The 27,987-nt window shown below is 38.9% G+C and overlaps 1 protein-coding gene across 6 annotated transcripts in view; it reads right to left on the reverse strand.

Moving 5' to 3' along the window:
* Nucleotides 1–27,987, reverse strand: part of PCMTD1 (protein-L-isoaspartate (D-aspartate) O-methyltransferase domain containing 1) — a 118,900-nt gene that overhangs the window by 83,365 nt on the left and 7,548 nt on the right. Inside the window, exons 2-3 of one of the 6 annotated variants that reach the window (XM_064270410.1) lie at nucleotides 15,171–15,270; nucleotides 5,697–5,812 (exon numbers count right to left, since the gene is read on the reverse strand). The exons of 1 other annotated variant lie outside the window; for it this stretch is intronic. The gene's annotated coding sequence lies outside the window, so the exon portion shown is untranslated. Of the gene's footprint in view, nucleotides 1–5,696; nucleotides 5,813–15,170; nucleotides 27,804–27,987 lie in introns of those variants that run through there. 4 more of the 6 variants (XM_023538872.2, XM_003420009.4, XM_064270409.1 and 1 more) reach the window with 4 other exon arrangements.

Consider the following 27,987-nt stretch of genomic DNA (forward strand, 5'->3'; position numbering starts at 1 on the left):
ATTTAAAATACAAATACATAAAAAAAAGTATAAATTCATACTATTGGACAGACAATGTAAAAGGATGAATCTATGACGACAACAACAACATAAAGGGGGTAGTAGCACCAGAGCAGAGTTGTACAGAAAGAGTCTTGCATACTATTAAAGGTAACTGTGTATCTATTCAAATTAGACTCATAAATTTAGACTGTCAAGTGTAAACCCCATGGTAATCACAAAGTAAATTCCTAAAAAATACACACAAAAAGAAATAAGGGAACCAAAATAGTTTACTATTAAAAATCAACTAAACAAAAACGAGTATATTGGGGTAAATGCGATACAAAAGAATGTAGAAGACACACAGAAAACAAATAACAAAATGCCAGAAGTCCTACTTTATCAATAATTACTTTAAATGTAAATATATTAAATTCTTCAATTAAAAGATAGACAGTGGCAGAATGGATTTAAAAAAAAACTATCCAACTGTTTACATGGGACTAACTGTAGACTAAAAAACACAAATAGGCTAAAATAAAAGGACAGTGAAAAATTCTATGCAAACAGAAACTAAAAGAGAAGTGGCATAACCATATTCCAAAACCAAACCAAACCCAGTGCCATCAAGTCGATTCCGACTCATAGCGACCCCAGAGGACAGAGTAGAACTGCCGCATAGCGTTTCCAAGGAGCAGCTGGCGGATTCGAACTGCCAACCCTTTGGTTAGCAGTTGTAGCACTTAACCACTACACCACCAGGGTTTCCATAACTGTATTAACATCAGACAAAACAGACTTTAAGTCAAAAACTGTTAAGAGAGACAATAAATGACATTATACAATAATACAAGGGTCATTTATCAAGAACATATAACAACTATAAATATAAACGTACCTAACTACAGAGCCCCAAAATATATAAAGCAAACACTGACAGAACCGAAGGGAGAAGCAGTTCTAAATAACAGAACCCTTTAAACATCACTTTTGATAGTAGGTATAACACCTAGAAATAAGATCAATAAGGATATAGAGGACTGGAATAACACTATAAACCAATTAGATCTAAGAGACATATACAGAACACTCCACCCAGCAACAACAGAACACACATTCTTCTACAGTAAACACAGAACATTCCCCAGGACAGACCACGTGTTAGGTCATAAACCAAGTCTCAAAAAATCTAAAAACACTGAAATCATACACAATATCTGAACACAGGGATGAAATTAGAAATCAATAACAAAAGAAAAGATTAAAAATTCACAAATGTGTGAAAACTAAACAACACAATATTAATCAATGGATCACATGAAAAATCACAAGGGGAACTAGAAAATGCTCAGAAACAAATGGAAACCAAAGCCCACACGCCAAAACTTGTGGGATGTGGCAAAGCTAAGAGTTCAGAAGAAAATTTATAGCTGTAAATGCCTACATTAAAAAGCAGACAGATCTCAAATCAGTGACCTATGTTACACCTTGAAGAACTAGAAAAAGAACAGCAAACTACCGGAGGAAAAGATGTACCATATTTTTACATAATAATGCATGCCTTCCATAGTTGTTTGCCAAATGTGCCCTCCCCTTGCAAGGAATTTTCGTAAGCACTGCTATGCCCTGTTTTTTTTTTTTTTAACATGTTGCTATAGAGAAAATTAGCATAGTGCACTTACAAAATACCTCATGGGGGACAGCATGGTTGGCAAACAACTGCACAAGGCATGCATTACTGGCATAAAAATACGGTAATGAAGATTAGAGCTGAGACAAAAGAGAGAACAGAAAAATACCAAACATTAACAAAGCCAAAAACAGTGCTTTGAAAAGATCAATAAAATCAACAACGGCAAACACGTGGAAAAATCATATCATCATCCATTGCTGGTGGAAATGCTAAAATGGTACAACCCTGTGGAGAACAATTTGGCATTCCTCAAAAAAGTAAACAAAGAATTACCAGATGACCCTTCAATTCCATTCTTAGGTATATATACTCAGGAGACTTGAAAGCAGCAATCCAGACACACTTACACTACTGTTCACTGCAGCATTATTCACAATAGCCAAAAGGTGGAAACAATCTAAATGCACATCCACAGATGAAGGGACCTGTGGTACAGCCATACAATGGGACATTATTCAGTCATAAAGAGAAAGGAAGTCCTGATTATGGTACAACAGGGATGAACCTTGAAACCACTGGGAGGAGTGAAATAAATCAGACACAAAAAGACAAATATTGTATAATCCCACTTATATGAAACATCTAGAACAGACAAGTGTATACAAACCAAATTTTATTAGTGGTTGCACCAGGGCCAGGTGGGAGGAGGAAAGAAGGAATCACTGTTTAGGAAGCACTATCTGTTAATGGCAATGCAAAATTTGGCAAGGATGTATGGGTGATTAATTTAATCAAAGTCACTGAATTACACACATAAAAAAATGTTGAATTGGGGAAATGTTGAGCTATATATTTTTTTACTACACTTTAAAAAAAAGAAACCATTTTTCAAGCAAAATCTTAAAAAAAATTACAAAAAAACAAACCTGTTGCAATCAAGTCAATTCCGACTCATAGCAACCCTACAGGACAGAGTAGAACTGCCCCATAGGATTTCCAAGAGTGGCTGGTGGATGTGAACTATTGACCTTTTGGTTGGTAGTCATAGCACACTGTAGCTCTTAACCATTGCACCACCAGGTTCCCAAAACAATAAAGGGGAAATATTTTATTAGCAGAATCTGTGGTATTCACATATTTTTATAATACTGGCTATTTCAATAAAAATTATAGGATTCAAAAATAAATAACAAACCTTTAGCTAGACTGACAAAAAAGAGAAGACACAAATAACTAAAATCAGAAACAAATGTGGGGACATTACTACTGATCACACAGAAACAAAAAGGATTGTAAGGATGAACAACTGTATACACCAAGAAATTAGATAATCTAAATGAACTGTACAATTTCCTAGAAACACATACACTACCTAAATTTCCCAAAAAGAAACAGAAAATCTCAACAGATTTTTAACCAGTTAAGCAACTAAACCAGTAACAAAAATTTCCCAATAATTCCTTAAAAAGCTAAAAATAGAAGTACCATACGATCCAGAAATCTCATTCTTTGGAATAAATCCTAGAGAAATAAGAGTCGTCACACAGTGCCCACTGCAGCACTGTTTGCAATAGCAAGAAGATGGAAACACACCAGGTGCCCATCAATAGATGAATGGGTAAACAAATTGTGGTATATTCTCTACATACGATGGAATACTACATAATGAGAAATACTACACAATGAGAAAGAACAACGATGAACCCGTGAAACATCTCAAAACACGGATGAAGCTGGAAGGCATCATGCTGAGTAAAATTAGTCAATCACAAAAGGACAAATATGGTATGAAACCATTATTGTAAGAACTCAAGGAAAGGTTTAAACACAGAAGAAAACTTTCTTTGATGGTTACAAGGGTGGGGTGGGAGGAAGAGGGGAATTCACTAACTACATAGTAGACAAGAATTATCTTAGGTGAAGGGAAGGACAACACATAATACAGGGGAAGTCAGCACAACGGGATTAAACCAAAAGCTAAGAAGTTTCCTGAACACAACCAAACACTTCGAGGGGCGGAGTCGCAGGGGCTGGGGTCTAAGGACTATGGTTTCAGAGGATATCTAGGTCAACTGGCATAACAAAGTTTATAAATAAAATGTTCTGCATCCCACTTCAGTGAGTGGTGTCTGGGGTCCTAAAAGCTAGGAAGTGGCCATCTAAGATGCATCAATTGGTCCCAACCCACCTGGAGCAAAGGAGAAGGAAAAACACTGAAGACACAAGGAAAATATTAGCCCAAGAGACAAAGGGGTCACATAAACCAGAGATTCCATCAGCCTGAGATCAGAAGAACCAGATGGTGTCCAGCTACCACCAATGATTGCCCTCAGAAGGAACACAACAAAGAATCTCTGATGGAGCAGGAGAAAAGTGAGGCGCAGAACTCAAATTCTAGTAAAAAGATCAGACTTAATGGTCTGACTGAGACTGGAGAAACACCAGAAGACACGGCCCTCGGACTCTCTGTTAACCCAGAACTAAAACCATTCCCAAAGCCAACTCTTAAGACAATTAGACTGGACAATATGACATAAAATGATACTTGGGAAGAGTGTGCTTCTTAGTTTAAGTAGATATACGAGACTACATGGGCAGCTCCTGTCCGGAAGTGAGATGAGAAGGCAGAAAGGGACAGACGCTGGTCGTATGGACATGCGAAATCCGGGGTGGGAAGGGGGGGATGTGCTGTCATACTATAGGGATAGCAACTAAGGTCACATAACAACGTGTTCATAAATTTGTATATGAGAAGCTAACCTGAGTTGTAAACTTTCACCTAAAGCACAATTTAAAAAATAATAACCTCCCAATAAATAAAAACCCAGGACCAGATGGTTTGACTGGGGAATTTTACCCATCATTCAAAGGAGAATTACTACCAATCCTTCCCAAACTCTTCCACAAAATAGAAGAGGGAACACTGCCTAACCCACTCTATGAGGCCAGCATTATCCTGATACCAATGCCAGATAAAGACAAGAAAGGAAACTCAAAAACCAGTACCTCTTATGAATATACATACAAAAGCCTCAACAAAATACTAGTACCCCAATCCAACAACATATTAAAATGATTATATACCATAAACAAGTGGGATTTATTCTAGGAATACCTGGGTGGTTCAACATTAGAATATCAATTAATGTAATACACCACATTAATAGAATGAAGAAAAAAAAAACACATGATCACCTCCATTAATGCAGAAAACGTATCTAACAAAATCCAACCCCTTTTCACGGTAAAAGCATTTAGCAAATGTGGAAAGGAAATTCCTCAACACTGTAAAGGGCATTTATGAAAAACTCACAGACTCATACTCAATGGTAAAAGACTAACGGCTTTCTCCCAAATGTAAGGACTAAGACAAGGATGCTCACTCCCACTACTGCTATTCAACACCATACTCAAAGTCCTAATCAATGTAATTAGGCAAGAAAACGAAATAAAAGGCATCGAAATCGGAAAGTAGCAAAGCTATCTCTATCCGCAGATGGCATACAAAGAATGCTCACGTTCTTAACATTGCCCAAAGTCCTCTAACTGAAACGATAAAATAATTATACAATGGACTAACCATATAAGAAATTTATGAAGACCCTGAAACAATTTTATGTATCAAATGGAAGTGCTTCAACAAATAAAACCATCGGTCTTTTGGTTTGGTTATTATTAACCCAGGTAATCACTGTTTCTCTTAAAAAAAAATACGTGCCCATTCCTAATGCCTGCGCACAGTATCACAAACGGTTTATGGCATTTCTAATATATACCACTGGGAAAAATCGTGTCTAAATATAAATTTCAAGCTTAATAGAATGCTACGGAGGGCCCAGAACTGCCTAATTTCTTATCTTACTTTCAAGATATTAGAAAGTTATCATGGAGGCAGGGCCAAGATGGCAGAGTAGTCAGAAGCTTCCTGCAGTCCCTCTTAAAGACCCCAAAAAACAAGTGAAATCGATTATATATGACAATGTAGGCACCCTGAACATCAAAGACAAAGCTGAGGAGTCGGGCTGAGCAGCAGGGGGAGGGAGAGACAGTTCAGAATCAGCGAGGATTTGCCAGACATGACCTGGGCGACATCCTGAAGGCTGGATCAGCTGGTGCATGCGAGCTGAGGCAAGCAGTAGTGCTCAGGACACATTTTCCACACCAGGAGAAACCAAGTGGCAGAGAGTCTGCATGGGCCTGCGGAACCAAGGAAAAGTGGTACTGAATTGCAAAAGTTAAGTGCAAACGTCTAAGCTACCACACGGGATTAAAAGAACCCTTCCACCCTCTTGGAAGTACCTCTCTCCCGTTTACCCACCCTCTCCCTGCTCTGCTCCGGTCCAAGTCTGGCTTTAGTAACTGCTGCGCCCCCTGGGCCAGAAGTTGGACTCATCGTGTACCATTAGCCATTCTCCCAGCTTTGGAGAGGGAACAGATTAACAAACAGGACAAAAATAATCTGCCAGTTCCCCTAAGCCGGGAACTCAGGGCAGGAACAGACCTTTGCCTAGGCACAGGCATATGGGGTCCATGGACTCTGAATGCCTTTTACCCCTGCCTAGATCTGTGTGGGCTCATTTCAACAGTACAGGCCCTCATTAGCATTGTACAACAGGGTATATACCTGAAGCCTATTTTCAATTACAACAGCTAAGGAGGAGTGGCAGGTTTGTGACATTTTACACCACCCTATCCATTAAGCAGGGTCCTCACCTACCCACATCCGGGGCCTGAGGACTGGTGGCTCCACCCACTCCACCTAGCCACCCACAACAGGGGTCCGAGAATAAGTGGTACGTTCCACTCATTACAGCCAACAGCACTGGGTGTCCAAAGTCCAGCTGCAAAACCCACCCACCTACATGCTCTAGGGAACAAGGATATGCCTTCCACCCAGGCATTCAGAGGCAGCCGTCAGCACCCTACCTTGCTCAGCACATAGCCCCCTACTGCAGCCAGATACCTGTGCCTGATCCAATCACCACTACATGGTAGCCCTGCCCGTCTAGGGCTGTAAGTGAGAACCTGCACCACATACTCAGTGACCAACAACCTAGACACCTGATCTGAATCCACACACAAAAAGTAAACAGACTCCTGGGCTCAGGGACCTAATAACAACTCTAACCACCTGGTGACAGGACATGAGCGTTTCAAAGACACCAGTAATCAAATAGTTCACACGACCAGCCAATTCTGGCATATCGAAACAAAACAAACCAAGAGCCAGGACAAAATAAGCAAACATAAAATAAATAAATGTAATAACTTATTTATGGCTCGGAGGCAATAGTCAATATGAAATCACATAAGAGGCAGACCATGATGGTTTCACCAAGTGACAAAAACAACCAAGAAACCTCCCAGAGAAAGATACGGTCTTGGAATTACCAGAGGTAGAATTCAAAAGATTAATATACAGAGCTCTTCAGGAGATCGGGCAAAATGTAGACCAAGCCAAGGAACACAGACAAAGCAAGAGAGAAATTTAAGGTTATACAAGAGTATAATGACAAATCTAATGGGTTGAAAGAATCCATAGAGAGTTAGCAAGCAGAAAACCAAAAGATTAACAATAAAATTTCAGAACTAGACAACAGAAATTTATAGGAGCAGAACTGAGACAATGGAACTGGGCATCAGTGAAACCGAAGATAAAGCACATGACACCAATCTATTTGAGGAAAAATCAGATAAAAGAATTCAAAAGATGAAGAAACTGCAATAATTATGTGGACTCTATCAAGAGGAATACCTATGCATGGTTGGAGTACCAGAACAGGGAGGGATAACAGAAAATACAGAGAGACTTGTTTAAGATTTGTTGGCAGAAAACTTCCCTGTTATCATGAAAGACGAGAAGATATCTATCCAAGAAGCTCATCAAACTACACCCAGGGTAGACCCCAAAAGAAAGTCACCAAGACATATTACAATCAAACTTGCCAAGACCAAAGATGAAGAATTTCAGGAACTGTGAGGGATAAACAAAAACTCATTTACAAAGGAGAGTCAGTAAGACTCAGCAGAAACCATGCACCCAAGAAGGCAATGGGATGACACATTTAAAGCCTTGAAAGAAAAAAATTACCATCCAAAAATTATGTATCCAGCAAAAACGTCTCTCAAATATAATGGTGAAATTAGGGCATTTCCAGATAAACAGAAATTAAGGAAATTTGTAAAAATCAAAATTATAAGAAATACTAAAGTCCTCTGGTTATAAAAAATCAGTAACATCAGATAACAACCTAAGACTAGAACTCATGACAGAATATCAACCCAGACAGGGAAGTCACAAAAATAAATCAAAACTTACACAATGAAAATAGGAAAACTGAGGTGTCAATATGTAAAAGATGACAACATTAAAACAAAATAAGGGGGATTAAATAATGGACTCATAGAACTTTTATATGGAGATAAATTCAAGGTAAGATCAAGAAATAAAAGACTGTTTTAAACTTAGAAAAACAGAGGGAAATTTTAGGTAACCACAAGGAAACAAACAATCCTACAAATCAAAAAAAAAAAAAAACATAAAGGCTCAACAAATACAAAATCAACAATAATGAAAAAGATGAAAAGAAAATACATACACGAAAATGACTCAGCACGGAAAACTAAGTGGAACAAAAACTGTCAACAACACACATAAAAAATACATCAAAATGACAGCATTAAACTCATAAAAAATTACACTGACTGAAAATGAACTAAATGCACCAATAAAGAGACAGGATAAAAAAACACAATCCGTCTATATGCTGCCTACAAAAGACAAACACAGACTTAAAGACACAAAAAAACTAAAACTCAAAGGATGGAAAAAATATATCGAGCAAACAACAATCAAAAAAGCAGGGGTGGCAATATTAATCTCTGACAAAATAGACTTTAAAGCAAAATCCACCAAAAAGGACAAGGAAGGACACTATATAATGATTAATGAATCAATACACCTGGAGGACATAACCATAATACACATTTATGCACCCAAAAACAGAGCTCCAAAATACACAAACTCTAATAGCACTGCAAAGAGAAAGAAACACCTCCACAATAATAGTAGACTTCAACACACCACTTTCAGGGAAGACCAGAACATCCAGAAAGAAGCTCAGTAAAGACACAGAAGATCTAAATGCCACAATCTACCAACTTGATCTCATAGGCATACACAGAACACTCCACCGAAGAGCAGCCAAGTATACTTTTTTTTCCAACACACGTGGAACATTCTCCAGAACAGACCACGTGCTAGGCCACAAAGCAAGCCTTAGAAGAATCCAAAACATCAATATATTACAAAGCATGTTTTCTGACCATAAAGCCTTAGAAGTAGAAAATTAGTAACAGAAAAATGAAAAAAAAAAAAAACATAGAAACTGACCAACACCTTGCTCAAAAACTACTGGGTTATAGAAGAAATCAAAGATGGAATAAAGAAATTCACAGAATCAAATGAAAATGAAAACACGTCCTACCAGAACCTTTGCGACAGAGCAAAAGCAGTGCTCAGAGGTCAATTTATAGCAATAAATGCACATATCCCAAAGAAAAGAAAGGGCAAATGGGCACCAAAAGACAACCATGGGCACCAGAAGAAAGGAAATAAACAGAGAAAAGAAAAGCAACTTAACAAGGCCAAAAGCTGGTTCTTGGAAAAGATTAACAAACTTGATAAGCCACTGGCCAAACTGACAAAAGAAAAACAGAAGAGGAAGCAAATAACCCGAATAAGAATGAGATGGGTGATATCAAAACAGAACCAACTGAAATTAAAAGCATCGTAACACAATACTATGAAAAACGTACTTCAACAAATTTGGAAATCTAGAGAAAATGGACAAATTTCCAGAAACAAACTACTTACCTAAACTAACACACAGATAAAACAACTAAATAAGCCTGTAACAAAAGAAGTGATTGATGAGGTAATTAACCACCCCCCACCCCAAAACACACAAAAAAAACTCTGGCCCTGAAGTCTTCGCTGGAGAATTCTACCAAGCTCTTGGAGAAGAGTTAACACCACTACTAGTAAAGGTGATCTCAGAGCATAGAAAAGGACGGAATACTCCCAGACACATTCTATAAAGCCAGCATAAAAGCCTGATACCAAAACCAGGTAGAGACGCCACAAAAAAATAAAATTACAAACCAATATACTTCATGAACACAGGCACGAAAATCCTAAACGAAATTTGAGCCAACAGAATTCAACAACATATCAAAAAAGTAATTCACCATGACCAGGTGGAACTCATACCAGGTACACAGGGATGGTTCAACATAAGAAAAACAATCAATGTAATCCATCACACAAATAAAAGAATCACAATCAAGGGATGCAGAAAAGGTATCTGACAAAGTCCAACACCGATTCATGATGAAAACTCTCAGCAAAACAGGAACAGAAGGGAAATTCCTCAACATAATAAAGGGCATTTATACATACAAAGCCAACAGCCAACATCATCTAAATGGATAGAGTCTGAAGGCATCCCCCTTGAGAATGGGAACCAGACAAGGATGCTCTTTACCGCCATTCTTATTCAAACACTGACCAGTCCTGACCCATTCCCACAATCCTTGTTATGCTTGAGCCCACTGTTGCAGCCACTGTGTCAATCCATCTCATTGAGGGTCTTCCTCTTTTTTGCTGACCCTGTACTTTAGCAAGCATGATGTCCTTCTCCAGGGACTGCTCTCTCCTGACATGTCCTAACTATGTACGACCTACTCTCACCATGCTTGCTTCTAAAGAGCATTTTGATTGTACTTCTTCCAAGATAGATTTGTTCATTCTTTTGGAAGTCCGTGGAACATTCAATATTCTTCGCCAGCACCACAATTTCAAGGCATCAATTTTTCTTCTGCCTTCCTTATTCACCGTCCAGCTTTTCAGGCACATGATGTGATTGAAAATATCATGGCTTGGGTCAGGCATACCTGAGTATTCAAGGTGACATCTTTGCTTTTGAACACTTTAAAGAGGCCTTTTGCATCAGATTTGCCCAACGAAATGCATCCTTTGATTTCCTGACTGCTGCTTCCAAGGTGTTGATTGTGGAACCAAGTAAAATGAAACCCTTGACAACTTCACTCTTCTCCATTTATCATGATGTTGCTTACTGGTCCTATGTGAGGATTTTTGTTGTGTCTATGTTGAGATATAATCCATACTGAAAGCTGTGGTCTTTGATCTTCATCAGTCAGTGCTCCAAGTCCTCTTCACTTTCAGCAAGCAAGGTTGTGGCATCCGCATATCGCAGATTATTAATGAGTCTTCCTCAGATCTTGATGCTCCGTTCTTCTTCATACAGTCCAGCTTCAGATTATTTGCTCAGCATACAGATTGAACAGGTATGGTGAAAGGATACAACCCTGACACACACCTTTCCTGATTTTAAACCATTCAGTATCCCCTCGTTCTGTCTGAATGACTGCCTCTTGATCTATGTACAGGTTCCTCACGGAACAAGTGTTCTGGAATTCCCATTCTTTGCAATGTTATCCATAATTTCTTAAAACCGAAACAGTCAAATGCCTGTGCAGAGTCAATAAAACACAGGTAAACATCTTTCTGGTAATCTCTGCTTTCAGCCAGGATCCAACTGACATCAACAATATCCCATCCACATCCTCTTCTAAATTCGGCTTGAATGTCTGGCAGTTCTCTGTCAATACACTGCTGCAGTTGCTTTTGAATAATCTTCAGCAAAATTTTGCTTGTGTGTGATATTAATGATACTGTTTGATAATTTCCGCATTCGGCTGGATCTCCTTTTTTGGGAATAGGCATAAATGTGGATCGCTTCCAGTCAGTTGGCCAGGTAGCTGTCCTCCAAATTTCTTGGCATAGACAAGTGAACACTTCCAGCGCTGCACCTGTTTGTTGAAACATCTCAATTGGTATTCTGTTAATTCCTGGAGCCTTGTTTTTCGCCACTGCCTTTAGTGCAGCTTGGACTTCTTCCTTCAGTACCATTGCTTCCTGCTCATGTTGTACCTCCTGAAATGGTTGAACGTTGGCCAATTCTTTTTGGTATATTGACTCTGTGTATTCCTTCCATCTCCTTTTGATGTTCCTGAGTCATTTAATATTTTCCCCCATAGAATCCTTCAATATTGCAACTCAAGGTTTGAATTTTTTCTTCAGTTCTTTCAGCTTGAGAAGTGCAGAGTGGTTTTCTATCTCCAGGTCTTTTCGCATGTCATTAGAATACTTCACTTTGTCTTCTCCAGCTGCCCACTGAAATCTTCTGTTTAACTCTTTTACTTCATCATTTCTTCCTTTTGCTTTAGCTACCTGACATTCAACAGCAAGTTTCAGAGTCTCTTCAGATACCCATTTTGGTCTTTTCTTTCTTTCCCGTCTTTTTAATGACTTCTTGCTTTCTTCATGTATGATGTCTTGATGTCATTCCAAAACTCATCTGGTCTTTGTTCCACAGCGTTCAACACATCAAATCTATTCTTGAGATGGTCTCTAAATTCAGGTGGGATATACTCAAGGTCATACTTTGGCTCTCATGGACTTGTTCTAATTTCCTTCAGCTTCCACTTGAACCTGCATATGCAATTGACGGTTTGTTCCTCAGTCAGCCCCTGGCCTTGTTCTGGCTGATATTGAACTTTTCCATCATCTCTTCCCACAGATGTAGTTAATTTCATTCCAGTGTATTCCATCTAGTGAGGTCCACATGTATAGTCGCCATTTATGTCAGTGAAAAAAGGTTATTTGCAGTGAAGAAGTCGTTGGTCTTGCAATATTCTATCATGCGATCTCTGGCTTCATTTACATCAAGGCCATATTTTCCAACTACCAATCCTTCTTCATTTCCAACTTTTGCATTCCGATCTCCAGTAATTTTCAATCCATCCTGATGGCATGTTCGATCAATTTTAGGCTGCAGAAGTTGGTAAAAATCTTCATCTTTGACCTTTGTGGTTGGGCGTAAATTTAAATAACGTATTAACTGGTTTTCCTTTTAGGCGTATGAATAGTATCCTATCACCAACAGCACCGTACTTCACGATAGATCTTGAAATGTTCTTTTTGACGATGAACACAACACCATTCTTCTTCAAGTCATCATGCCCAGCATAGCAGACCACATGATTGTCTGACTCAAAATGGCCAATACCAGTCCATTTCAGCTCACTAATGCCTAGGATATCAATTTTATGTGTTCCATTTCACTTTTGATGATTTCCAATTTTCCTAGATTCATACTTCATACATTCCACATTGATTATTAACAGATGTTTGCAGCTATTTCTTCTCATTTTGAGTCACGCTGTATCAGCAGATGATGGTCCCAAAAGGTTGACTCCATCCACTTCATTAAGGTTGACTCTACTTTGAGGAGGCAGCTCTTCCCCAGTCATCTTCTGAGTGCCTTCCAACACGAGCAGCTCATCTTCCTATATCAATGTTCCGCTGCTATTCAAAAGGTTTTCACTGGCTAAATCTTTTCAGAAATAGATTGCCAGGTCCTTCTTCCTTATCTTAGTCTGGAAGTTCAGCTGAAACCTGTCCACCACAGACAACCCTGTTGGTATATGAATACCGGTGGCATAGCTTCCAGCTTAACAACACCACGCAGGCCCCCACAGTACAACAAACTAACAAACACGGGGAGACAAAGATTAGACTGGACTGTAAAACATAAAGTAATACTCCTGAAGCATGTCCTTAGTTCAAGTAGATAAACACAAGACTAAATAGGCAGCTCCTGTCCAGAGGCAGGATGAGAAAGTAGAAAGGGACAGGAGCTGTTTTAACAGATACGGCAAACCCGGGGTGCAAAGGGGGAGTGTGCTGTCACATTACAGGGTTTGCAACTAGGGTCACATAACAGTATGTACAAATTTTTGTATGAGAAATTAATTTGAGCTATAAACTTTCACCTAAAGTACAATAAAAAAAAGAAAAAAAGGAAAGCTATCATGCGTATTCATTCCAAGTGCTTACAAAAAGTCACTTTGGCATGTACATGTTGGACCATACCTTTTCTTAGCTCCCAGTACCCATTAGGTTCCATACAGCAGCATCACAACAGTCAAAATTTTAATGCAGTACGATTCCAGGTTGGCCTCAAGAGGGAGAACCCTTTTAAAAATAGATTTCCCCCAGGATAAATGTTTTTTATCAATAAAAACGATTAGAAGACACAGTAAGTAAAAGAACAGAGCCTGATTTCATTAATGCTTCCAATACACGAGAAGGCGCTAAAGGATACAAAAGGAAGCCATTAGTCAGAGCTGACTCCACAACAACTAGTTTAAAAAAAAAACAAAGCGCATGCTGAACCTAGAAAAAGAGTCTTCATAAATAAGCTCTGGAGTATCAGTCAGAGAAGGCCCAGAATCAAACATACTTACGAAGGTTTTACCTTACCATCAGTCATTAACCTCACCTTTGGCCCGCCTCAGTTTTAAGAATCAAAATAAATATACATATTCAAATTTAGTAAAACATTTTTCATCTCCCACCACTGAGAGTGAAAACAATGTTACACATAAGTGAAAGGTACTTCTCAAAAATTCCAAAGATTAAAAACAAATTAGAAGTCTTTCTACAGTATTAGTTCTATAGTCTCAGATAATATTCAGCATAATTCAACCATTTCTTGGTGGCTCAGAGTCACTATGAGTGATAATGGTATGCACAATGTAGAATTTTGTCTTTCCGTCCCACTGTAGTAATTTCTCATTACTTTTAGTGTGACTAGATAATTCAAATCTTCTGCTTTATTTTACACACAACTATATTAGGACTATTGTATCTCCACAGGCTGTCCCTGATTGTATAGTAATTATTGTCCTTGCTATACCTATGTCTTCATTTTTCATTTATTTATTTTTTTATTCCCGGCTCACTGCTCAAGATCTTGATGGTGAGGTTGGTCCAAGTCTAGCCTCTATTTAAAAGGATACTGTTATTGTGTTAGGTCCTTCACTCTCTGCCAACTATTGATCTTACAATCTGTGAAAAGTATTATATAAAACTCACAGAGTAATGTTACCTTTTTTAGACTACAGAAACCCTGGTGGCGTAGCGGTTGAGACCTACAGCTGCTAATCAAAAGGTCCGCAGTTCAAATCCACCAGGCGCTCCTTGGAAACTCTATAGGACCGTTCTGCTCTGTCCTACAGGGTCGCTATGAGTCAGAATTGACTGGACGGCCCTGGATTTGGTTTCGGTTGGTTATTAGACTATTGGTGCAATTACTGAGCACTCACTACATATAAAGCTTTGGACTATTTTAAGTACATAAATTCCTTTAATCTCAACAAAACTCTATGTCACAATACTATTTTCAAGGATGGGAAACCAAGAAAAGGGATTAAATAACTTACTTAAGATTTCTACCAAGAGATAGAACTGGGATTGAGATCTAGGTCAATCGCATACCAAACCCCATTCCTTCAACTCCACAGAACACTAAGCCTGATAGCATTTTACATCAAAGCAGATTCTGGAAAATGAAGTAACTTTAGTCTCAGTTTATGGCATCTATAAAACATGAATAACAATACCTACCTGACTTTTTGAAAGCGTGAAAATGTTAAAGCACCAAAGATATCAGGGTCTTGCACAATTTCAAGATGCATCATTCACACAGAAAACAGTGTGAGTTTTCCTGGAGTAATAGAGAAAACGCCGTTTATGTCAACAAGGCCATTATATTTATGTGAATGGTGCCTCCTGGAGAGTGCACCACAGACGTCCACATATATGTGTACGTACATACGCTTAGCTTATTAATGTACACTGCATTCATTTTATTAAGTGTTAACTAGGCACAATAAAATTGGTGATTACTAAATAAGCACTGTTAAGTAAACAAGTCCTTAACAAAAAGAAATCTTACAGTCTTTTTATCATAAAGAACAACTACCACAAATCCATGGTCATTTTCTTCTTTCCTTTAAAACAAAATCCATTTCATGAATGGTTATAATGAACAGATATTTATATAAATCACTGTAGAAAAGCCTAAATCTTTCCATTTCTAAGTAATTTCTCTAGTTCATGAAAAAAATAAAGGTTAAAATCACTCAATCTAAAGGGAAAAAAAGTGAAGTCTGTTAAAATAGTTCAGAAATATGTTAAGTAACTCTTTCAGGGTGGGATTTACAATGTATGTTATATCAACATAGGCCACCGCTAGGCCTTTTTTTAAAACTACAACTGTAGCCACCACCTTCCTGGGTTCCAATAGTTGCCCTTATATATGACTATCAGGCTGAGCAGGAATTTAAACTTTACTTCAGTCACTGCTGTTACTTGCTGTTGCGTTGATTCCGCATCACTGTGCCCGCGTGTGTGCATGGCAGAGCTACCCCACAGAGTTTTCAGTGCTGGGACCTTTCAGGGGCAGGTCACCAGGGCCTGTCTTCCCAGGTGTCTCTGGGTGGGTTTGAACCACCAACCTTTCATCTAGTAGATGGGCACTTAACTGTCTGCCCCACCAGCGCTTTCTTCAGTCATTAGGAGGCTAAATGAAAACATGAGAATTCAAAGTACCAGGTCTTAGAGGAGTCATAGGGATAAAATAAGCCAGCCTTCTACATATTACAAAACAAAGATTGCTTTGAGTTTGTTTTTTGAAATATGACATTTCTAAACATTTCTTTCTAGTAAACTTAAGGTCCAATACTTTAAAGATGAACTACAAAAATTCAATGACACATAATCCAAAAAAAAGCTCTGAAGTATTTAGCCAGTAACAGTGACAGACGTGCCCTGACTAATCCCCATCACCAATAGCTACACTACACCAAGCCCTGCAGCTGGTTGTGTATGTGCAAAAATCATCACATACACTAGGCTGTGAGGCCGAACAACCACCTTGTTTACTAAAGCACCACTGCCTAGCAGACAAGTATCCAGGACAGGGGAAACTCAAGCACTCACCTCTTCCGTGCTTCCAGCACCAAATCTATTTACCTTATATGGCAGTAGGATTTACAAAGCTGGGCTTTTCTAGTTGGTGTTCTCGTTAACACACAGGTCTCTGAGAATGAATAAAAGGACACACCATCCCTGGGTAATAACATTCCTGATAATCCGTTACTTCTTCTGTTTATTCAAATTTTCTAACCTTTCCACAGTGAATTCCTACTGCTATTACATGAAAATAAGCAAAACCAAATTAAAAAAAAGAAGAAAAGCCACTGCTGTTGAGTTGATTCCGACTCATAGCAACCCTATGAGATGACCTTTTATTTATTCTGCCCATACTATGTCTAGTAAAGCATATATAAGTAATTAACAGAGAAATCATAGGTGTACAGCAACAGGTCAGTGCAATGAGCCACTACTATTTAAAAAAATGTAAAACATAAGAAATCTAGACAGCATACGCAACTGTTTTTGTTGGTTGCCATACAGTCAGCTTCCGACTCGTGTCAACTCTAGGCACAATGGGGCTGAATCCTTGTGATCCAGTTCCATCATAAAAAGAAAAAATATGCCTAGGAAACATAGAAAAACTAATTTTTTGATGCCTATCAAGAAAAAAAACAAACTCAAATCTCATAGTTAGGACAGAATGACTAGAAAATGACAAAGAAATGATAATACTTAACTATATGGTAAAAACCCGAAAACCCATTGCCGTCGAGTCGATTCCCAATCATAGCAACCCTATAGGACAGAGGAGAACTGCCCCATAGAGTTTCCAAGGAGCACGTGGTGGATTTGAACTGCCGACCTTTTTGATTAGCAGCTGTAGCACTTAACCACTATGCCACCAGGGTTTCCATACAGTAAAACACTTTTAAAAAATTGGGAAAAAAATATCTTGTTACTTATAACCTCATAAAACAGCTGCAGAAACTAAACAGCTATTTACAGTTTACATAATACTTTGTATTTATAGCACCTTTAGCCTGAAATAATCAAAAAATACTCAATATTAAACTTGTATTCCACCATCATCTTGCTTACTTGTTATTCAATAGGTTTCTGGCTCTACCGTTCCTGCCATTTACCTGTCGTTCAGTACGATTCTGAAGGGTATTCTTAAGATGCATAAATATTTCTGACTATGCATAAAAGTCTGAAAGCATTCACAACAAACTATTAAAAACTATTACCCCAGTAACCTATGAGAAGCAGACACGGATGGGGGAAGGGTGCTGAGGAGCAGGACCTTAACTTCATCTCTTTCAGTAGTTTCTCATTTTTGAGCATACAAGGACTTTATAATTAAAAAAAAACACAAAATATATTGCAGCATCAATTGGTCTCAACCCACATGGAGCAAAGGAGAATGAAGAACACCAAAGACATAAGGTAAATATGAGCCCAAGAGTCAGAATGGTCCACATAAATGAGAGACTACATCAGCCTGAGACCAGAAGAACCAGACGGTGCCCAGCTACAAGCGATGACTGCCCTGACAGGGAACACAACAAATAATCCCTGAGGGAGCAGGAGAGCAGTGGGAATCAGACCACAAATTCTTGTAAAATAGACTAGACTTAATGGTCTGACTAAGACTAGAAGAACCCCTGGAGGTCATGATTCCCAAACCTTCTGTTAGTCCAAGACAGGAACCATTCCCAAAGCCAACTCTTCAGACAGGGATGGAACTGGACTATAAGCCAGAAAATGATATTGGTGAGAAGTGAGCTTCTTGGATCAAGTAGACACATGAGATTATGTGTGCAGCTCCTGCCTGGAGGGGAGATGTGAAGGCCAAGGGGGACAGAAGCTGGCTGAATGGACACAGATATACAGGATAGAAAGAAGGAGTATGCTGTCTCATTGGGGGAGAGCAACTAGGAGTATATGGCAAGGTACATAGAAGGTTTTGTATGAGAGACTGATTTGATTTGTAAACTTTCACTTAAAGCACAATAAAAATTAAAATATACATATATATCGCAGTAGCCCATTTCTCTCTGTATGATACACAAGGATCTTTATTCTCTGAACAGGTTTCCTATGTTAAACACACTACACGGGCAATAGTCCCAGAGACCAGTTTCAGTTTCTAGGTATCAAGTAGCACGGAAACCCTGGTGGCATAGTGGTTAAGAGCTACAGCTGCTAACCAAAAAGTTCGGCAGTTTAAATCCACCAGGCGCTCCTTGGAAACTCTATGGGGCAGTTCTACTCTGTCCTATAGAGTCACTATGAGTCAGAATCAACTTGACGGCAATGGGTTTGTTTTTTTGTTTTTTTAAGTTGTAAACACTTCAGAGCTCCCCTTGTCCAAAGCAGACAATTGGTCAAGGAAGCTGCTACCCATCATCACTGCCATTCTCACTCTTCTATGTGATGCCTGCGTGAAGAAACTTCTATCCCCCCACTCCCAGAATCTTTATGTCCACATAAAAGACACTATCACAGAAATTACTACTAGAATAAAAGTAAAAATGTTTCTAGTTTTGTGATCTAAACCAAAAACAAAAACCCCATTACCATCTTAGCCACTGAGCCATCAAGGGTGACCTAGGACTCCAAAAAATATTTCCATAGAAACACACAGAAATAAACTAATATAAACACAGAAAGAGATACTCCTTCTAGCAACCAATTATTTGCGCAGATTTTTCAGGTTTTCATTTCCAATTCAATTGTCCACTATGGATTCCTGCAGTGTCTTAACAAGATTTCACCATTCTCTCCATTCAATTACCCACTGATCATCAGGTTAGGACAGAAATTCATTTCATCTTCACCAAAAAACATCCATTTCACCTTTCAAAATTTATTTTCCCCTACCAGGGAAGACTTTGTTTTTTTTTTATTTTTTCAAAGTATTGCCTCAAAGGGTATAATAATAAGAAATTGGAAACAACCTAAATGTTCATCAGCAGGGAATATGATTAAATAAATTATAGTATATACATACAATCTATAACTATAGCTATATGTAACAACTACTTTGAGGTCTGCTAACTTTTTTAAAAGAACGAACAAGTTATCTGCTGATAATGGAATGATCAAAGATATACTGTCAAGAGAAAATGCAAGTGAAAAACTGTTTACAGTGTACTTCATCTTTATGTAAGTAGGAAGGAACGAAAAATTATTTATATTTACTTCTATACAAATAAAATATTAATGTATATCATTCCAAGGAAACCTGGTGGTGCAGTAGTTAAAACGCTCAGCTGCTAACTGAAAGGTTGGCAGTGTGACTCAACCAACTGATCCATGGGAGAAAGATGTGGCAGTCTGCTTACATAAAGATCTACAACCTTGAAAACCCTATGGACACACACAAGGAAAAGAGAAGGGAAACAAAAAGGCTGACTACGATAAACCAACAAACACAAAAGCAAGCAGTATTAAAGGACAAAGACAAAGACAAAGAAGTCTTAAAGGCAAAACCCACTGCCATCTAGTCCATTTCGACTCATAGCAACCCTACTGGACAGGGTAGAACTGCCCCATAGGGTTTCCAAGGAGGGCCTGGTAGATTCAGGTTACCGACCTTTTGGTTGGTTAGCAGCTGTAGCTCTTAATCACAGAGCCACCGGGGCTCCAAATAAAGCTTAAAGACACACGAAAAACAACAAAATGGCAGAAGTGAGTCACTTATTATTAAGTAATTACAGTGAACGTAAATGGGCTAAATGCTACACTGAAAAGGCAGAGTGGCAGGACAGGTACGAAAACATGATCCAACTATATGCTGTTTACAAGAGCCACACCTTAAACCCAAGAACACAAATACACTGAAAGTGAAAGGACGGGAAAAAAAATTCCATGCAAATAATCATCAAAACAGAGCTGCAGCGACAATCTTAATATCAAAGTAGACTTTAAGAGAAAATCTGTTGCAACAGATAAAAATGGACATTATATAGTGATAAAGGTGTCAATTAATCAAGAAGATTTAACAAATCATAAATATAAATGCACCCCACATCAGGGCACCTAGATACATTAAGCAAATGCTAATTTTTTTTAATATAACTGAAAGGAGAAAAAGATAGTACAGTAATAGTTGGAGACTTCAGTACACCACTTTTAACAACAGACAGAACAAGAGGAAGATCAACAAGGAGACAGAGGACCTGAACGACACTATAAATCAACTAGACCTAACAGACATATACAGAACACTCCACCCAACAACAGCCGAAGATACATTCTACATCAGTGCACCTGGATCATTCTCCAGGACAGACCACATTTAGGTCACAAAGCAAGTCTTGATAAATTTAAAAAGACTGAAATCATACAAAGTATTTTCTCTGATCATAACGGAGTGAAGACAGAATTCAATTAATGGGACAAAAAAAACCTGGAAAATACACAAACATATGGAAACTAAATAACTCACAATTAAACTACCAACAGGTCAAGGAACAAATCACAAATTTCTTAGATTCAAACGAAAATGAAAGCACAATATACCAAAACTTATGGGATGCCGGCAGCAAAGGTAGTACTCAAAGGGAAATTTACAGCAATAAGTGCCTACATGAAAAAAGAAGATCTCAAAATAACAGCCTAACATGACAACTCCAGGAACTAAAAAGAGCAATCTAAGCCTAAACCTACCAGAAGAAAGGAAATAACAAAGGTCAGAGCATAAATAAATAAAATCGAAAACAGAAAAAAAAACCAGAATCAGTAAAACCAGAAGCTGGTTCTTCGAAAAGATCACTATAATTGACAATAGACTGACACAGAAAAGATGCGAATAATCAAAATAAAGTGAAAGAGATGACATTAAAAGGCACCCAACAGAAATATAGTTATGACAGAATATTATGAACAACTGTATGGCAACAAACTGGATAACCTATATGAACTGGATAACCTATATGAACTGGATAACCTATATGAAATGGATAACCTATATGAACTGGATAACCTATATGAAATGGACAAATTCTTAGAAGTATACAACCTATCCAAACTGACTCAACAGGAAATAGAAAGTCTCAACAGACCTGTAACAAGAGATCAAATTAATGATTAAAAACCTCCCAAAAAAAAAGCCTTGGCCCAGATGGCTTCACTGAAGAATTCTGCCAAACATTTAGAGAAGAATTGACACCAATACTGTTTAAACTCTTCCAAAAGATAGAAAAGGAAGGAATACGCCCTAATTCATTCTATAAAACAAACGTAACCCTGATAACCAAAATCATAAAAAGATACCACAGGAAAACGACAGCCCAATATCTCTTACGAATATAGATGCAAACATCCTCAACAACAGTATTCAACAAACAGCATATTAAAAGAGTCATAGGCCATAACCAAGTGAAATTTGTTCCAGGAATGCAGGGATAGTTCAACATGAGAAAAGCAATCAACTTGTTACACCACATCAATAGACAAAGGAAAAGAACCACATGATCATCTCTATGGATGCAGAAAAAGCATCTGATAAAATCCAACACCCTTTCTTCATGAAAATCCTATAAACAACTGGAATGGAATGGAAATTCTTCGGTATGATTTAGGGCATATATGAAAAGCCCACAGCCAACATTATACTTAATGAAGAAATAAAAGGTATCCAGATTGGAGAAGTAGAAGTAAAATTATCTCTATTCATGGACGACATGATCCTACATTTAGAAAAACCCAGAGTCCACAAGGCAACTTCCAGAGCTAATAGAGGAATTTAGCAAAGTTGCAGGGTACAAGGTCAACAAACAAAAATCAGTTGAGCTTCCATGCACCAGCAATGAGAAACCTGAAAGGGAAACTGGGAAACAATTCATTTACAATAGCATCTAAGAAAATACAATAAATTCTAGGAATAAATCTAACCAGGGACGTGAAGGACTTATACAATGAAAACTTTAGAACACAACTGAAAGAGATTAAAGAAGACCTAAATAAATGGAACGATGTTTCACGTTCATGGCTGGAAGATTTAATGTTGTTAAAATGTCAATACTACGCAAAGCAACCTATAGATTCAATGCATTCCCAATCAAAATTCCAACAGTCTTCTTTAGGGAAATATAAAAGCAAATCCTCAACTTTATATGAAATGGCAAGATGCTCTGAATAGTTAAAACAATATTGATAAAGAGAAGACAAAGTAGGACTCACACGTCCTGATTTTTATATACTTACAGCTACAGTAATCGAAATAACCTGGTACTGGTATAATAAAAGACACACAGGCCAATGCAACAGAATTCAGAGTCCAAAAATGAACTCACACATCTATGATCAACTGATTTTTTAAATGGGCACTATGTCCATTCGATGGGGAAAGAAGATTCTCGTCAATAAATGGTGCTGGGAAAACTGGATTTCCACATGCAGAAAATGAAACAGGATTTATGCCTCACATCATATACAAAAAACAAATTCAAAATGGATTAAGGACCTAAATGTGCAAACTAAAACCATAAGACTCTTAGAAGAACAAACAGGAATAACTGTCAAGCATAGCTTTCTACAGTGGATAATCTAATAACAAAAGCCGTAACAGCAAAAGACTAAATAAACGGGACCTCATAAAATTAAAAACTTTTGTTCATCAAAAGACTTTATTAAAAAAGTGAAAACACAAGCTACCAACTGAGACAGTATCTTCAGTAAGCATATATTTGACAAGAACCTAATAACCAAAATATACATAAAACTTTGACAACTTAGCAACAAAAAGACAAACAACCCAATCATAAAATGGGCAAAGGACTTGAATAGACATTTCACCAAAAAGGACATTCAAATGGCCACCAAACACATGAAAAGTTGCTCAGTGTCTTTAGCCGTCAGAGAGATATGCAAATCAAAACCATGAGATAACATTTCACTTCCACTGCTAAGAAAAAAACAAAATATACGTTGGCAAGGATGTGGGGAAATGGAACCCTTATCCATTGCTGGTGGGAATGTAAAACGGTACAGCCATTGTGGAAAACAATGTGGCAGTTCCTCAAAAAACTAAAAATAGAAACTACCATGTGACCCAGCAATTTCACTCCTAGCAATATACCCAGACAACTAGAAAGCAGAAACTCAAAAAGAGACTCGTACATCAATGCTCACTGCAGCACTATTCACAACGGCCAAAAGGTAGAAACAACCTAAACGCCCATCAACAGATAAATTGATAAACAAAATGTAGTACAATGGAATACTACTTAATCATTAGGAGAAAGGAAACCGGGGTGGGGCAGTGGTTAAGTGCTGCAGCTGCTAACCAAGAAGTCAGTAGTTCGAATCCGCCAGGCGCTCTTTGGAAACTCTATGGGACAGTTCTACCCTGCCTATAGGGTCGCTATGAGTCGGAATCGACGCGATGGGTTTGGTTTTTTTGATTATTAGGAGAAAAAAAGTCTTGATATATGCTACAGCATGGATGGAGTTTGAGGACATTATGCTGAGCCAAATAAGCCAATCACAAAACGAAGAACACTGTATGACCTCACATAAAAAGATTAAAAAAAGGAGGGGGGGGGGATAAATAAATAAATAAAAATAAAGGGACTGCCAAACTGTTAACAAAAAAAAGGGGGCGGACAACATGCTGCCTGGCAGACATCACACCCTCAGTTGGCAAGTGCAGCCACGTATTCACGGAGCTGGCCTTCTCCTCTACCTTCCTGCCAAGTTCAGGAGAATTGCCCCTTCTTAAAAGCATAATATTATTACATAATAAAAAGAACAACTAAATGTGAAAGAAAAAAAAACTTATAGGGCAGTTCTACTGTGCCCTGTAGTGCCCCTATGAGTCAGATTACACTTAATCGCAATGGGTTTGGACATGGGTATAGGCAATTCCCAGATAACGAACAAGTTCCGTTTCTAAATCTGTCTTTAAATCGTATTTGCATGTAAATCAAAAGAGGTAGTTTAGGATGGTGCTGGCACCAGACAGATCATTGCCCCATCACCTCCTCACCGGACCAGTCAATCCCACACACCAACTACGAGGCCCTTGCCTTGGGACACAAGGGAGAAAGTGCTGCTCAGGACGTGCTAAGAGTGAACCTAAGACCCCAGGGTTGGGAAGTGGATGCTTAGGGAAACCCAACTTCAAAGTTCTCCAAGGACCCTCGGAAACCATATGACTTACAGATGTCAGGAATTGAAGACTGCCCACGACCCCCAGCCACCAAAAGGACAAGAACTGCTTCAACAGTGAAATCCCACATGTGTTAAGATAGGGGAAACAGAAGCCCAGAGAGGTACTGCGATGGCCCCAGGCTGCACAGTACTGAAGGTCCAGCCAGAGGAGGTGGGGTGGATCTGGGGAAGGGGATGCTGCAGAGGCCTGGCCTGTGCCCAACGTGATACACTCACTGGTTGTACTCAGAGAGTATGCAGAGCCTGATGCCTAAATCGCCAGCTACCACCACCTGCAGGTGCAGGGTGTTCAGGCCCCCAGGCTCCTAAAACAGGCCACGTTTCTCCGAGCGGGCATATGCCATAGCAGATGCTCGGCCAGCAGCTGGTGGTGGGCGGGCCCCTGTGACATGGTGCACCTGAGCAGCGGCTGAGAGCAGTGAGTGGAGTGCCCACGTGCAACCTCCTCCCTCAGAGCTCAGAATAAGCTGGCCCCAGCCATCGCTGCTCTGCTCTGCATAGTGGGCCTGGCCAGCACACCAAGCCAAGTGGCCTGCCTATACAAGGCTGTGAATCCGTTAATGAGGAGCCTTTCAGCTCTGGACTTGTCAATGGGCAGGAGCCACAGAGAAGAGGAAAGCAAGAGTGTCTTGAATGGCCTCACCCCTCAACCCTTTCTGGCTTTCTCTAAGTCAGTTTTTCCCCTATCTACAGGCTGTATGTAAATAAGAAGTTTGTAACCTGGGGACTGCCTACATGTCATTCCAGAGATAAGAGTGGTTACCTCCCAGAACAGAACTGGGAGGACAGAAGTGAGACATTTTCACTTTATATAATTTTTGGACCACTTAAAATTTGAATCATATAGATATACTTAGTTTAAAATTCATTTATTTTTAAAATGTTTAAAATGTACATCTTCAAAGAAAGTACTTGTGATTAAATACAAGGCTGAGGAAAAGCAGAATGACAGGTTAATTCATTTGAGAATCAGTCTTTTATAATCATGAAAGTAATATTTCAAAAAGAAACTCCAAATATCTCTCTCCCCCCCTTACCATGACCAAAATATTCTACACTATCGATTCTTAACAAGGATTATAGTTTTATTTAATAATGCAAAAATTAATTACCTGGATCCACAGTCAACACCCATGGAAGCAACATGGTATATAAGATACAAAGGCAGATATAAGCATAAAACTGCAACCTCCGAACGGTAACCATTAAACTTGATAGGTCATTTGAATAAGCCTGAGATTTCCCCTGAACTCTTCAGGGACCCAAGAGTTAGGTATAAAGTAGAATGAGGGTATTCTGGTTCATCATATGAAGGTGGAGCTTACTGATATCAACAAAAAGAACAAAGCAACACTGCACTACAGGCATGGTTTTACTCCATCTTTCATATCCACATAAACATGGAAGACACTGAAGTCAGAGACCTTTAAGAATATTACAATTCATTAGAAATTTTGTCCAACTCAATAGCATGGGAAAGAATTCAAATGTCAAAATGTTAATTTTAACAATCATTATACACGAGTATCAATAATGTAAACACATACATATAGAAAAACACCAGAATTTTTAAACAACTTATCATGATTACCTAATAATCAATCTGAAAATAGAGAATATGACAGACTACAACAGGAATATCTGGTTGTTACGTATACACACAAACACTCCAATAAACTAGGATGTGGGGGGGGGTGGGAGGTACCAGTTAAAATCAAATACTACTTAAATGCCAATAAAAAGGACAGTCTACCAGTGACCATATTTATACTCACTCGTGCAGATTTCCTGAGCATCCACTGGGGGATACAAGAACAATGAAACAAGGTTTCTGCTTTCAAGCATCTTATAATACAATTACAGCTGTAAGAATACTCAAAAACCAACTGAGAGTACAAAGTATCATCAAGAGGTCAAGTAGCAGTACAAACGAGCTGTAATAAATACTTCTACACAAACAGGGAAGATGGGGGTTCTAGGGAAACATGGGGTACCAGACAGCCTTTAACATATAGAACTTCTAAAGGCAAAGATGGGAGAAGGGACAGCACCCCCCCATCCCCCAAAATGGAAATACATGAAAAGCCAAAATTAGTAGAATATGTTCCAGGAAACTTAAACTTGGCTAAAACAAAAGAAATAAGTTTAAAAGTGGGGGCATTGGTGGTTCAGTGGTAGAATTCTCGCCTTCTATGCGGGAAGCCTCAGTTCGATTCCCAGCCATTGCACCTCAAGTGCAGCTACCACCCCATCTGTCAGTGGGTGCTTGTGGGTTGCTATTATGCTGAGCAGTTTCCAGAGGAGCTTCCAGACTAAGACTAGAAATCTACTTTTTAAAAATGAGTCAAAGAAAACCCTGTAGCTCACAAAGGTCCAATCCTGCTGTGCACAGGGTGGGGGCCTGACTGGATGGCAGACAAAAATAACAAGTTTGAAAAGTGACACTGAAACCAAATGGTGCAGAGTTTTGAAGGCCAACACTTAGGAACATGGATTTCATTGCAGAGTCGATCAGGAGTCACTCAGAAGCAGCACGGTGGTTAAAAATACAGACTTGAAATTAAGACATGCTTCGGATTCAGATCTCAGCTCTTCTACCTACTAGCAACTCCTGCAGCCTTGTTAAGTCTCATGTTCCTCATCAGTAAGGTGGGATTAATAGAGTCTACCAACACAGAACTATTAGGGAGAACAAAGTAGCTGGCATAGCAGCTGACATAAGAAACACTCCATAAGTGAGTGTGTTTCTGTCATCAAGCAGGGAAAACAACCCGATCAAGGCTACATCTAGGGCAACTGATTTGACAGCAGAAGCCGGGCCCCTTCTGGGCTTGTAGCCGTCAGCTCTGCCCCTAGACCCCTTCCGGGCCTGTGGCTGTCTTCAGTGTTACAGGCCTTGCAGCTCTTTTAAGAGGTTCCTTGCCTCCTTTCTCTCTCTCCTCTCTTGCCTTTTCTCCTTCTTGTTTCCTGTCTTCCTGCTTCTTTCTGTCTGAAAAACTTCTTTGGGGCTGGCTGCACACACATATATATGCATATACATATGTAAGCCAAAGCCCATACTGTCCAGTCGATTCTGACTCATAGTAACCCTATAGGACAGGGCAGAACTGCTCTACAGGATTTCCACGGAGCAGCTGGTGGATTCAAACTGCCGACCTTTTGGTTAGCAGCCGAGCTCTTAACCACTGTGCCACCAGGGTCCCTATGTGTGTGTGTGTATGTGTGTGTGTGTGTATTAACCAGTGCACCACCAGGGCTCCAATATATCTGTATATGTATGTGTGTATGTATGTGAGTATATACGTGTGTGTGTGTGTGTGTA

This window comes from Loxodonta africana, chromosome 18 (assembly GCF_030014295.1).
Source record: "Loxodonta africana isolate mLoxAfr1 chromosome 18, mLoxAfr1.hap2, whole genome shotgun sequence".
Classification (NCBI taxonomy): Eukaryota; Metazoa; Chordata; class Mammalia; order Proboscidea; family Elephantidae; genus Loxodonta; species Loxodonta africana.